The sequence below is a fragment of the Dermacentor silvarum genome, chromosome 9, assembly GCF_013339745.2.
Source record: "Dermacentor silvarum isolate Dsil-2018 chromosome 9, BIME_Dsil_1.4, whole genome shotgun sequence".
In the NCBI taxonomy this organism is placed as follows: domain Eukaryota; kingdom Metazoa; phylum Arthropoda; class Arachnida; order Ixodida; family Ixodidae; genus Dermacentor; species Dermacentor silvarum.
In genome coordinates, this window is record NC_051162.1 from 163,955,275 (window position 1) to 163,970,256 (window position 14,982).

General features: G+C 43.9%; 1 long non-coding RNA gene across 1 annotated transcript; it reads left to right on the plus strand.

Moving 5' to 3' along the window:
• The first annotated feature begins 1,477 nt into the window (after positions 1 to 1,477).
• On the plus strand, positions 1,478 to 13,084 carry LOC119465083 (uncharacterized). The gene is made up of 2 exons (XR_005194727.2): positions 1,478 to 1,785; positions 12,940 to 13,084. It is a non-coding gene; the product is annotated as an uncharacterized LOC119465083 (long non-coding RNA).
• Positions 13,085 to 14,982: the final 1,898 nt, after the last annotated feature.

Consider the following 14,982-nt stretch of genomic DNA (forward strand, 5'->3'; position numbering starts at 1 on the left):
CAGCAACAAAGAACGTCAAACGCAAAGTGAGAAAGGCTGAGACAATCTCGTGGGTGGCTGCAATGCAAAAGGAACCTGTTATGACTTAGTACCTCAAAGGAAAAAAAACGAAATCACGAAATAAACACTTTATGATAACTCAAAGGGATGCTCCTTACTTTTAGAAGCGAGATCGGGGTGCCTTAAAACGCGTAGTTTTAGAAAGCGAGGTACACCAATGACTAAGACGCATGTGCTTGCTGCGGATAAAGCTAGGGAAACTATGGACATGTTTCATTGGATTGTGAAGAAATCTACCCAGCTGCCAGTTTAGGCTCCTCTGGTCTCCTTGAAGCCCTTGGGTTCAGGGATAGCAGGGGGAAAGTAAACATGTCCGCAATATAGCTTAGTAAGAGGCGATTGGAGGTTTGGTGGCAGAAAAGTAGGGAGACCGCAAACAACGGAGGCATACAAAAATAAGACTTCCCAATAATGGTTCAAAAAGTTTGATGCAGCGAATTCTTTGTATCTGGGTGTTTTCTCACAAATATAGGTAGGACATTAGGCAAAATAATAACAAGAGCTTGTTGGCGCAATCCACCACACCGTTTCAAAGGTGACGCTTCTAGCATGCATCCGTCCATCCGCTGGTCAGCGCTCGAGATAAGCAAGAAAGGTTCAGAGTAGTGGCAGAAAAAAAAACGAGGGAAGAGATTGATACGATAGGATCTGTTGGTCATAGCTAGCATTGCAAGGTAGATTTGGAAGTAAAATAAGATTAAGAAGATGTAAACGAAAATGCTAGATAAAGAACATGTAGAGCACACCTCAATAAATCAGTCAGGCAAGGTGAATATTTGTCACCGCCCGTTCCAAGGGAGAGTGCCATTAAATCACCATCATAATCATTAACGCGGCCGTGGTCGCGCCGGCAATGTGGTGGAAAAAGAACCAGAAAGCTCACTTTCGCGCATAGCGTTAACCGTAAGCATTTCCCGGTAAAGAATACGGTTGCCTAAACTTCAGTTGCTGGGAAGCGGCAACTGTAGCATACAAATCAGGGATCGACGTCACTACACTTTCATACTTAAAAGAAGAACCCGCCTAAGAAACGATTTCATTTGTGCTGTGATAGCGTCATGAAAAGGCCACGCATAGTTAGGACTTCTATGAGTTGGGCTAGTTGGTGTGCATTCATTTTTTCTTGCGCAAAATATAGTAAGACGCCACAGGGATGAAACGGACACTGGAAATGAAGCGAATACGAAGTGACACTTCGTGTCCGCTTCATCGACTGAGTTGCTAATTTCTCAAAATATATCGCAGAACATTCTTTGTAGACAAAAGCGAACTTCAATTTCAGCCACATAAGTGATCAGTCAAGTTCACTTAAAGGGTGTATTGTTGTCTAGCAACCTCTGCATAATAGGAAACACGTGTGTAAAGAATGGAGATATTTCACTATGACATGCCATTTTTATGTGATCATGGAGCCCAATATCGCAATTCGTGCAAAACGTTTGGTATGAAAATACGCTACGTCTTTGTATAGCAAGACGTGATGTGGTGGTGCCAGGCGCACAAAATAGTTTCTTTTGTCATTCTGCTCACAGTTTGGCGGCCATTTGCATCCAAGAAAACAAAATACCTGCAGTGACTGGCTGCAGGGGTTTCCGTGTTACCGATTCTGGTTTAGCTATTATCCCGACATTAATGGATTTCTCCGTGAGTACATGTTTTACACTGGGTGCGGAGAATGGAGGAATAAGCTGTATGTCTACGATCCGTGGATGAAGACTTGCCAAGGTATGTATCGTATCGCCAAGTATTAAGTTAAAACATCTGCCTGTCTGAACAAGCAATTGTTGAGAGCAGTTTGAGAAAGACAGAATAGTTGACACTTGCTCTGCAGCACAGAGCTGCATTTGTTGAAAGTTTGACATTCTAAAAGCACAAGCGCAAACGCTTCGCTATGCTTTCCAGAAGCAGGGAACAAAGGTATCGGCGCAAGTTCTTGCCGGCGAAGGCACCGTGCTATAAAAACGCACCCACAATGTATAACTTGAGCAATAAGAACCTTGTCTTGTGGGTCAGAGATTGGTGTAGCGTACGATTTCTTGGCGAACACGCTCATTCAGGTGGACCATGCAAATAAAACAGGCGTGTTCAACTTGAGTGGTATAACCCCCCAACCCATTATTGCATCTGCACATTGCGTTGCCATTTAACCCTCTTTCTTACCGGAAATTTTGTTTTCAGCAAGCAACACAACTGACGTGTTATATAAAATCCAGCTTGTACTTATGTTTAGTATGCTAACATGCATAACATGTTTTCTTGTAATTCACCTTTTAAACACCGCCTACCATGTGGCTTAGTTAGATCCTACGGGTACCATGGTAAAAGTACTGGCAATTTTGCACTACTCTTGCCGCTTTAAAATGTATAGTGACGCGAGTTCGAAAGTCTAAAAGAAACTGCCAAGCCGCTGTTCTATATATTGGAAACACTCGTGCTGGTCCGTAATTTGCTCATTCACCACCATGAAATTTAAAAAAATAGGAGGAAGCAGTGATCAGTGACTATTTAGAAATGTCTTTGAGTGAAGAAATTATGCCTTGACACACAGTGAACTTTGTGTTAGATTCGGTGGCGGTCGCCCAAACATTGTGTGCGTATGATAAGCAAGACATTGAGAAATAAGCAAATAAATGGCTCAGCTGGAACATTTTTCATTAGGCTCACTGATACTCCACGAACGAAGGAAAGAGCAAGACGTATGCAGTTAAAGATGCGCACTGGAATGTCATCAACAATCCCCATGATATAGTGAAAACAGAAGACTAATTCAATATTACTCTTGGTTGCAAGTGGGGATAAACAGAATAAAAAAGTTCAATGTATAAATAGCCATGAGGTTAGAAGGGATTTCCAAGACATGTACCTGTGCAACGCAACAGGAGCAAATTGAATAACATTGGACGTGATCATTTTTGATGGGGTAAATCTTCTCGGAAAGCTTGCAATCTTCATTACGCAATGCTTTATGATTTGGATGATACCCGAGCGTTGGAAGACTCCATAGAAATCAAGACGTTATAGGATTCAAGGAAGCTTGCCGCTTCAGGATACTTTCAGTTTTTGTTGTTTCAAATTGTTACCCTGATTTTATTACAAATAACCTTTAAGGTTATTTGTAATAAAATCAGGGTAACAATTGACTTCAGTCAACCAAGAGAATTGCCAGACATCAGGAAGTTGTACTCTGCATTGAATCATGTTAAGTCATCATTAAGGTAATTGAGAAGTATGCGGAGTAAACGCAACTTTTCTTATTGCTTTCTTATATTCTCAAAGACATTTTATTCAGTCGAAATACCCGCAGTCGTGGAGGCATTGCGCAGTCACAGAGTACAGGAAGCATACGTGAATATCTTAGCGAAGGTCTATATGTAGATGCTAGCACTATACCTTAATTAGCCAGAGAAAATAAGAAAAGCACCGATCAACAAAGGGGTCAGGCAAGGGGACACAATCACTTTAATGCTATTCACTGCTACTTAGAAGTATCCAAGCTACTAGACTGGAAAGTAGTAGGAGTGAGAATACACGGCACATAGTACAGTTTGCTGATGACATTCACCTTTTCAGCAACGCTGGTGATCGCTTATAGCTGCACATTACATGTTGAATATTAAAGTCCTTATTAGACGCGCCGATAACCCCACATATGTGAAAAAGCTGTCCTAGTAGTGCCCACCAATTGTAGAGTGAGCCTCAGTGCTCTCCATGAAGGCTGCCCGCTCGACTCACATGAAATGAAAAGAAGTGCTCTATTACGAATATTCGGGAGTGAATTTACGTGTTTCTTCAAGACGACTTCAAAACGATGGATGGCGTTTATTTACAAGATGATGAATGCGAAGGTATCGCTCAGTGAAAACAGTCCACGGCGCCACACCCGATCCAGCCCAGCTTCGTTCTTCTCTTTAACCGAACTACGCTCGCACGTTTCAATATTCTCTCGGCGCTGGTAGTGGCACGGACACTAGGTAGGTAGGTAGTCGGAATAATCTTCACCCCGTTTTTATAGGGGCAAGACTGCGGGCCGCTCCCATGTTGGGACGGGAAGGCCAAGCCGCAGCCGCCGCATCGTGGGCTTTCTGGACAGCCCGGAGTTGACCAATCCATTCGTGGCTCTTTTTACATAAAAAAAAAGGTGCGGCCTGCTGCGTCACGTCGCCGCCAGTTGGCGAACGCGTCTCAGGTTGAGTTGACAGTTGCGGCCGCTGTTTTTCCTGGGCTCGAAAAAAAGAAGTTTCCTGGGCTGCGCGTTCTTTTTTGGCATGTACTGCGGATAACCGGGAAACAAAGTCGCGACCGCAGTCGGAAGCACAAGCCCAATATTCGTGTTCTTTTTGTACTCATTCTCAGTAAAAGGCAAGGAAAATACCAACTACCTGTCGCTTGGCTCCCACTTGCTTCCTTTCCCTGATGGCCCTTGGCGAGAAATATTCTTCAGCCATGCTTTCCGACGCTGTAGATCGAAGGGGAATTTGTGGTACTTCACAGTAGCGTGTCTTCTCTTGTTCGAGTTGCACAGTGGCACACAAGAGCTTTGCGGCATCACACCGCTAGAAAAAACCGTCTGCCGCACACGCGCACACCAGAGAACCATACTCTAGCACAAGAAACTTGAGGCAAGCTGCTCACACAGACGATCACACAAAAAAAGCACACGAGAATGTGCACGAAAAAGCACATCAACACGCATAAATCCTGAGGCAACCACATTGTAGCACGAACCAGCGTGTGCCTTGCGTACCGTAGCAATGGCGCCCTCACCAAAAACATCAGCCGCAACTGTCAACTTAGCCTAGACGCGCTCGCCCATTGACGGCGGCGCGACGCAATAGGCCGCACTTTTTTTATACAACGGCCGTGTAGTACAGTCATTGTTTTCTACCAGTACTAGCATATGGGGTAGAAACCAATACGTTAAGGAAGAAGCTTTAGAAGAAGTTAATTAGGGCAGAATGGGCAATGGAGCAAGAAAATATTAGTCGGTACGATAAGAGACAGGAATATAGTGATGCAGATTAGATTGCAAGCGGGGGTAGGTGATATTCTATAATAGACGTTGGAAGGAAAGATGGTGCTGGCAGGCCGTATAATGTGTAGCACAGATAACCGACATTTATTAGACTTACAGAATGTGTGCTAAAAGTAGAGAGCGCAGTCGAGGGCCAAAGAGAACTAGGTGATGCAGTGAAGTTGAGAAGTTTGGAAGCTTGCAGGCGTATGATGGAATCAGCTGGTGCCAGACAGCGGTAATGAAGATTGCTGGGAGAGGCCTTTGTCCTGCAAGTCTACATAAATAGGCTGCTGCTGCTCTTGGTGCTGCTGATGATGACAAAGCTGATTACTGTAAACCCTTTAACAGCCAAGCCCATAATGTGTCGGCGAATTTTCATTTGTATCGATATCAGTGACACACAAACCTTTGTAGACAGCTAGTCGCTAGCACACGCGTCGCTGTCATACCGCGGCATAGAGAATCTGCAACGGCTACAGGCAAATGAATCTGAAGCGGCACGCTCATGTGTAGAGTTCTTTCAGGCCTATATGGAAGTGGTTTTCGAGGCTGAAGCTGTGGCATAGCGAGTGCCAGCAGGAAGCGATCGCATGATTCATATCAGGGCTTTATTATTAAGGGCTTATTGGAAAATATGTAAGGACAGACTCGTTAAGTTCGATTTATCGCTGTGCTTGTGCTGGGGAGGGGGGGGGGGGGACAGCTTCCCACAAGCGCCACCATTGTTGCGCTTGTGGGAGTGGGGCAACATCGCGGTGACATCGCTTGTCCTGCGGCTTGATACCGCAAACCGGCATACCAGTTTCGATCGAAGTCAGCCATCTTACTTTGGCAGGCTTCAGGGTCAGCGTATAGCGAGAGAAATGCATAAGGAAATCCTGGGGAATGAGGGGAAAGCCGGCGATGCTCAATGGCAGTTCCGTGTTCACCGGAAGGTGCATTGCCGGCGATCACCACTTCAAGGACGACTTGAAGGCAGCGTGAACAAGAATCCATAGGTATGTCGCGTAATGATGATCGATGCTAATAACACTACTGAATAATATAAGCTGTGTGTATAATTATTCTACTGCTTTCCGGCTTCCACCATTTTATTCCTTAACTAAACACAGTGTGTCTTTTCGCTACTAGCGTCACGCTTCCGGCCATCTAGAAGTCACACGCAATAGACACCTGGTATTCTTTTCTGCTCCGTTTCCAGTTCCGACGCCGAATTGAGCAACAGGCACTTTTAGGCGAGAAAATAAGAGCACTCGTTCCTTTGGCCTTTGTCGACATGACCTCCCTTTCAACACCCGCTCACGTACTCCTCTCGCTGTTCAAGGTATATGCGGCGGCCGTTCGCTTGCACTCGCGTTATTTATTTATTTATTTTTTATTTATTTATTTATTTATTTATTTATTTATTTATTTATTTATTTATTTATTTATTTATTTATTTATTTATTTATTTATTTATTTATTTATTTATTTATTTATTTATTTATTTATTTAACAATACTGCTGATCTCACACGAGAATATAGCAAGGAGGGCACATACATGAGTACGGTGTAAAAGATACATAAGACAGGTATGTAAAACACAGTGCAATTCATATCAAATGCATATCAATGAAAAAAAGTCCGCACTGTTATCCATAACTAGAAAAAAAAACATTCATCTGAATTTAATTATACCATTAATTCAACCACCCTGTCCAAGGTTATGGAGCATAAATACCTAGGTGTCATATTGTCACAAGACCTATGATGGGATTCTCATATTCAATACATCACATCATCGGCACTAAAAAGACTGCTTTTTCTAAAAAGACGATTGCAGCTAGCACCACCCGACACAAAGTTACTGGCCTACAATACACTTATCAGACCCATCCTGGAATACGCAAACACTGCTTGGTTTCGGTACACAAAAAAACTAACCAACAAGCTCGAAGGAGTTCAAGGAAAAGCACTTAGGGTCATCTTTAACAAATTTAACCGAACAGATTCGCCTACAGAACTACTTAAGAAGGCCGGATTGCTAACCATAAAAAAACGGGCGAAATTGGCACGCTTAAAGGTAATGTACCAACTCTTACACAACCACATAAATATAGACAAGTCCCGTTATATTAAGCAATCCGAAGCAAGAACTACCCGCCAGAAACACTTTCATACACTTGCTCCTTACAGATTCCACACAGATGCCCTCAAATTCTCGTTTTTTCCCCTGGCGATCAGAGAATGGAATAACCTGACCCCCTCCATTAGCAGTAGCACATCCTTAGCCCATTTTTCTAAACTAATCGAAAGCGATTTGCTAGCGTCACAATTTTAAAACAGTTTTATAGTTTTGCCTTTGTTCTCATTACCTCAAGTGCCAGTGTCTTTTTGTCATTTTGTCTGTACAATTTACCTTTGTAGAACTTGCGGTATAACTTGCACCTGTAGACTGGACGACGTCTAGTTGCACCATGTTTGCTTGTTGTTGTTTTTTTTTTTTGCCTTGTACTAAATCTCTGTCTCCTTTTGCCCTCCTGTTATAATCCCTATTGGGATTGACAGTATGTATAAATAAATAAATAAAATACAGTTTTACAATAATTATTCATCAAGTCAACTGTAACAATATAAAGGACGAAAGTGATTGGAACACAGTAAAGGTAAGTAAAACAAAACTAAGTCAGCAAAAAGAAAGGGAGCACAATTGTGAAGCAAGTGCGAAATCAGAATACATAGAACGTAATACAGTTCAAAAATGTACATAATAAGGTGCAAGATTAGTGAATAACCGCTATGCACGTAATATTTCCTCGACGAATGCTAGAAATTTTTCTAATGTCTGAGTGCTCGTGCCTGAAGGGTCCAGTTGGCTCCACTCTCTGATTGCATGGTTAAAATAAGAGTATTTAAAACAGTTTGAATTGTACCTGCGATCAACAAGGGTATGATGATGTTTATGACGTGTAGGTCACGTACGGGAGAAAGAGATAACTTTAGATCTGTCAATGTTTATTTCGTCATGATTAATTGATACAAGACGTTCAGTCGGCCTAGTTTTGCTCGATTTTGTAAGGTTAGCATACCAGCTTGCTTTAGTAAGCTAGTTGGTGAGTCAGTTAGCTTGTATTTATTAAAGATAAACCTTAACGCCTTTCTCTGCACCCCCTCTAGTCTGTCAATAAGTTCGTTAGTGAAAGGAAACCGAACAATGTTAGCGTACTCAAGGATTGGTTGAACAATCATGCGATAAGCCAACAGTTTTGTGGCGGGTGGTGCCAGGCGAAGTCGCCTTCTCAGGAAGAAGAGTCGCTTCAGTGCAGTCGATCTAATGTTTTCAATATGCGTATTCCATCAAAAATCACGGGATAACGTTAAACCCAAGTACTTATGCTCTAAAGCCCTAGTCAGAGGCGTGTTATTAATAGTGTAAGTGAAGTTCGATATTTGTTTCTTTCTAGTTATTGTTAATGTTACCGATTTCTGTGCATTGAGTTTCATCTGCCACTCTTGACACCAAATGTAGACAGCCTCTAGAACATTATTTAGAATTTCATGGTCATCATTAGAATTAATTTCCCGATACAAGATGCAATCATCCGCAAAAAGACGGATATTTACATGACACCTAGCAGGCAAGTCATTTATGTAAATAAGAAATAAAACAGGTCCCAGGACGCTACCCTGGGGTACACCGGAAGTTACAGGGGCTAAGATAGAAGCTTCATTATTTATTTGAACGAACTGTGATCGGTTATCGAGGTAGTTATCAATCCAATCAACAGCAGGACCGTCACCTATTGTTGAACGAAATCTTTGAACTAGTTTTTTGTGGGGTACGCGGTCGAAGGCCTTTGCAAAGTCTTGTAAAATTAGGTCTATCTGTTGTCCATTGTCTATACATTGAGATATGTATTGCATTGGTTCTATAAGTGGCGGGACTGTCGAAAGTATCCTCCGGATACCATGATGACACGGTGATAGTATGGATTCTTCGTCAAGGTATGTGGTTATGTGTTTTAGGCTTATGTGTTCAAGAAGTTTGCATACAGTCGACTTTAGTGAAATACGTCTGAAATTTGACGCCTGAGAAGCGCTTCCAGATTTATGAACTGTGACAACCTTGGCAATTTTCCAATCTATAGACTGGAAGAGTACTTAATAAAGATTTAGATTAGATTTGTTAAAAATTAGGCACAGATATTTAGTGCTCCATTCAGCATATTCACAAGAAATACGTTGGGTATATTGTCTGGCCCAACTGATTTTTTAGTGTAAATTTTCAGTAAAAGGTTTAGCACCTCTGCTTCAGTTGTATAAGTGGGCCAATATGTGTGCGGGCACACGGCTCTACGTGCGGAAGCCTCCCGTCATCGATATTAAATACTGATTTGAAATAAGTGTCAAAAGAAGTCGCGGTGTTTCGGTTGTCTACACTAGAAGTTGTCGGACCGTGATGCTTCTTAGGGTTAAGGTAATTCCAAAATTTCTGGGGTGCGGTCTTCAAGAAATTAGGAAGAATATTGGCGAAGTAGTTAGCTTTAGCGTCCTTAATTTTAGATTTCATATTGAAAATGGCTTCACTCAGCCTCTGCCTATTTGTGTGCACAGTGTTTACTTTTAGCCTTTTTCGTAGCCTATTTACTTTTCGTTTCGCCTGGATAATTTGACGTGTAATCCATGGATTAGCCATGTTTAATTTTTTTGTCTTACTTGGCACGCACGTATGAGTGCAAAAAATAAGATGTCTTTGAACTTATTCCACAGGACATTAATGTCTGTAGAGGCAAGCTTAGAAGATTCTTCAAACTTAGCATATTCAAAACTAAGCTGGTCGGTTATACTGACATCAGCATTTGAAAAGTCAAGAAAGGTCGTGCATGTTTCCGGAGTATGCGTAGAACCTTTTATGTGTATAGTGCAATCAGAATCTCGTTTTTGCTTACGAAAGCGTGCACCTGTCCAAACACCCGAGGGTAAGAGAACGGTTTGCTTTTCGAACCATTACAAGATAGCGCGCCTGATGTTCGTTAACTGACACTGCGAGAATTCGGAAGCGCAACACGAAAAACTAAATGAACCAGTTAATTCCTTGTTGCTGAGTAGTGCGACTTTACATTAACTTTAAAGTTTTATTGCGATAGCAATTATATGGACACTTCAACCGGATTTCTGCCGTCGCCGTCGTCGTCGCCGTCGCCGTGAGGTTCCCTATAGATAAAATCTCCGCCGTGCGCCGTATGCCCGAGCGGAAGCGTGCGGGGACACGCGCTATCACGGAGAGCGAACGCACTCAATTACCCACGCGCAAGCAAGCAAGCGGGAAACCAGCGCCGGAGGGAGTGCGCGGGGGGGGGGGGGGGGGGGGGAGGGCGCACTTCTGCTCTGCCAACAACCGCACTCGTCGTTCGCTCGCCCGCACAGTCTCTTATCTCCACACGGCTCTGACCTTCATGCGCCGTGCATTCGCCGCTCAGTTTCCGTTGAAGCGATAGACCGCACGTACCTTCGCCCTGCTGCGCGGCGTATGCGCTCGCTGCCAGCGTTTTGACAGTCGTTGGCTGCAGTCATTCAGGGTGATCTATTCATGTTAGTTTGTGCGCGCTCACACCACGCTTGTTCATTCAGTTAGTAATAGTCGGGCCACATTTTCCAACGCACGCTACACATGCAATGCTGCCCAGATCGGCAGTGCAGCACTACAGGTGTGTCCCTTCGCACGGGCTGCCCACGGTAAGCGCTTCTCATCAACACCACCGTTTCACACTGCGCCTTCTCGTGGTCATCGAGTCTCTCTTCATGTCGGTCTACTTACGCCGCAGCACACCTGCTTACTTAATCCGCTCATGTTTACTACAATTCATATTGCTACCAAAGCCGCTCACCTTACTTCGTATGACATTGCTGTGTTGCTACCGCATTCATTGCTTCGCCCTTAGGGCGAAACTGTGACATTTTTAGCATTTAAGTTTTTAAAGTTCCAAGTTCTGGAAACTCGCAGAGCATAAAAAAATCAGCGCAGCTTCGCTAGCTTAGCGTAGCGAAGACTGATGAAACAGCGGAGCTGGTGGCTTCAGCTTGGCTTTTATTTCCCGATGAATCACTTCGTGCCGTTGCCGCGAACGCCGCCTCCCTCACTCGAAACTCGGGGTCTTAGGATCTTCGCCGTCACTTAGCCTCGGCTTCCCTTGCTCGGACCTCTGGGTCGGCACGTCGTCGTTGGGCACATGCTCGAGCAGCTTCCCGTCGTCTTCTTTCCTGCCGCGCGGCTTTTTCTTCGGGAGACAGTTGTTCCTTCGTCCTCGCCATACTCCTAGCCGAACGTCCGAATGATCTGCGCCGACAGCGCAAGCTTTTATACTGCTCGGTAGATGCAATCCCCCCCCCCCCCACCTGCTATCTCTCTTCCCGGAAAGCGTCGCGCCGCCGCAACACCGCCATCTCTCTCTCCTTGGCTCCGCCCAACTCTCGCTCGTCGCGCGCGCTCTCCCTCTCTTATCGTCGCCACTCTCCGACCACCTGTGGCTGGCGCGCGCTTTGCAAAGCGGATCAACGCTCGGCACGGTTCAACCTCGGCCTTAAACAGCTCGGCTGTTTAAAAAATGCGTTTACGAATGGCCACGTGACCCTGGGCTGTGGTTTGAAATGAGTCAAAACCGCCCACGACGAGCATTCGCAAACTATGTGTCATGTACGGGGGTACTAAAAGATTAGTGAGTACTCTTACACAATGGGTAAGCATTACAATAAAAACAGGACGTGAAGGTATAGAACAAGGACGGAACAATATTTCACCTGCGTTCTTCCTACATGGTTTTTCCTAGAGAAACGTTCGAAGAAGAGGAGACATCGTAGGGCCAACTGAGGTTTTAGATGGTTTCAAGAAGTTTCCTGGTTTGGTTGAAGCAGTTGAATGTTTAACTGACCATTCTGCCGAATATACCTGTACACATTGTATTTTCCCCAACAGTCTGCCATTTCAATATTTACCCTAAGCGCCTCCCGGTTCGAGGATCGAGTTGCCTAGCTGCAGTTTAAGCGTGTCCTAAGAGGCAGTCGGGAACTTTGGGGATTTATCTCTTTGCAATCCAACAGCGGATCTTCTCTGTTCGCTAAGATCCAGCAACCACGTCGCGGACGCTTGCTCGCAGTAGAAGTGCATGCAAGAGGTGTACAGGCGCGCACGTTTCCCTTGATTATGACTGGCGCTAGTGCTAGCGTTTCTGGTGATACTGTGTATTCTCTGCAAGGCGGCCAAGAAGTCATGTTGCATATAAAAAACATAAACGGGACGGTTTTGAAATTTAATCAGAGTTGTGAGAAAACAACGAGCACTGCTACTTTGGTGCGTATACTGTTGCGAGCCTGCCATTAAATTTTTTTCTTTACTAGTTAATTGAGAGATAACTGCCAAGTTTTTGCTGCGGCTTTGGTGAAACTTGTCCACTCAGCTGCTTACTGAAGACGTCCTGGGACCTTCAGGCTCAGGTTTGAGTTGCATGCCGATCATTGAGTTAATTACTAGCTCGGTACGGGTCTTGACTGCGAACTATGACGGGATCATATATCGAGTGAATGGCATTTCTTGCAGCCTTCGTACTCACCACCATTAGCAATATTTCTTTCTAGGTTATTGTTAACATTTCTCTGTAGCACGGCAGCAGGATAGGGCAGTTTATCTGAAGCGGACATTTCAATTAATACGAGCCCGAATTGCTAACTCGGTTTCCGCAGATCACAGGCGTCATGGAATATCACATTTATTCTCATTTATCAGCCTACACACTCCAAAAAAAGATATCTGGTGCCCAGAGTTTTTTACTTTGTATGTTGACAACATTTAGTCCATAAATATCTTTTATAATGCAACCTTTTTTTTCAGAAATTCGGCGCTGTTCCAGGTGTGCTCGCGAATGAGGACATCCAATTTTTCTGTTGACCTGGTTCTGCAAAATTATTCATATTACTCTGGAATATGTGCTTGATATGTTTCATCGATTGTCGAAAGTAAAATGAATTACCTTGTTGTGCTTTGTTATGTTTTGTAACAATTACTGGCTATACGTCATATTTTTGAGAATGCTGAGTATGGGAAATAAAGTACTGTTCTACTTGTGCCAGCGGCATGTTTATTATGAAACTACAGAAAATGTTACAGAGTTCTATATGCTCTCTTCACAATATCAAACCAACACTAAAGCTGTGAACATTACCATCAAAAGTTGGTCCCCTAAAAGTGTATAAGACACATTAGAAGACGCCCCAGCTCGTTACTCTGCCCAACGATGTCATATAAACTACGGAGACGTCAGTTGATGTCTGACATAACAGCATCCTTATTCCAGCGCGATAAACTTTTGATCCTTGATAAGCTCTGGAATATCTACTTTAAACATAGCTCACGCTAGTTTCAGGTGCTCTGGTTCCTCTAACACTTATGAAACTTGCCAGGCATTGTGTCTTTTTCAAATATTCTGTAAGCAATGTAACCTCCCCTAAAAGAGTTGACCGAGCTGATTTTAGTAGATTTGGGGCGCTATAGCGTAAAATGATTCCAAACTTTTTATTCCAATTTCTGCAATCAGCCTCCACGATTGGTGAAAACATTTTCGGGGCACTCCCAACTGCGCCTGTCTGCCACGCGACGTCACGAAAACCGCGATAGCTCCCCGTTTGATATAACGTGTACACACAGATTGTGCATGATTAAACCACACAAAAGAAAAATAATCATTCCTTATTCGACCACTTTTCACCATTAGCCCTCTGCTAATGGTCCAATGTTTTCTGGCTACGCCCACTTCACCTGTCTGTCACGCGATCTCACAAAACCGCGAAAACTCACCACGTCAAAGTAACGTGTACGCGAAAAAAATGCATTAATATGCCGAACAAAACTGAAAATTTTCCTGAAAAGCCACAGACTGCCCCGTTCCGAAAGGAATAGAAGATGGCTGCCCGCCGCTCGCTCAGGCCCTCGCTACTCGCACCTACCGGTGAGCATGTATTTATTTGCGCATGATTAACCTTTTTGCGTGACAGTAAAACGTTATCAAGCCCTTTCGGCATGCATACGACATCGCTCGGCCAACTCTTCCTTGCTGAGGATCCATTTTAGCGGCATTCTTATCCTACCGTTATTTTCGACCACCCACCGCAAGCTAAGCATGGCGAAGCCGGCACCACCCTCTTCATGCGGTTATCTATTTTCATTGTGCTGGCTCGGCCCCATCGAAACCCTCTCCACTAAAGCGTGCTCCTCGCCTCTTGTCAGCCAATTACATAAGAAGAACCGCTGAGTGTAGACAATGTTACTGGTTTTGAAAGCGAACAAAGGTGACCTGCTATAAACGAGGAGAGTATTTGATTGGGTTGTTCAGACAACGTTGCGGGTCCCCGCCCGATGCTTGCGTCGGTGGTTACGTAAATTTTACGTCAGGAGTTTGGAATCAAAACAGTTTGGAATCATTTCACGTTATAGCGCCCTTGTTCAAATAGAGGAATGCCTTTGCAAAGCTCATCTCTACTTCAATGGACCGCAACAGTGCTGAAGTCACCATTTTCCGACTATCAACAGTTCGTTTTTGCGAATCGGTATCGGTCATGGTAATTTATGGCCAAAACCTGTGAGAGCCCGGCAGACTGCTCATGTGTAAGTGCATTTGCCCGCCACTCATGGACAATTCATCAATGTTGTGTGTTTGATCATGTTGTCGTTTGACATGTGTTCAACGCTAATTGTTAACTGAACTCATACGCGTGTCTAACTCCTATAACGAGGTAGGTTACTTTAATAATTCTGCTAGCCTATGAACCACAGTCTAGCCGACGACTGCGATCCCTTCATATGGAATTTAAACAGTTATTCCAAAACCGTTCATAATTGGCGCCGATTTTATTGCTGACAACTTTCTCATGGCAAGCC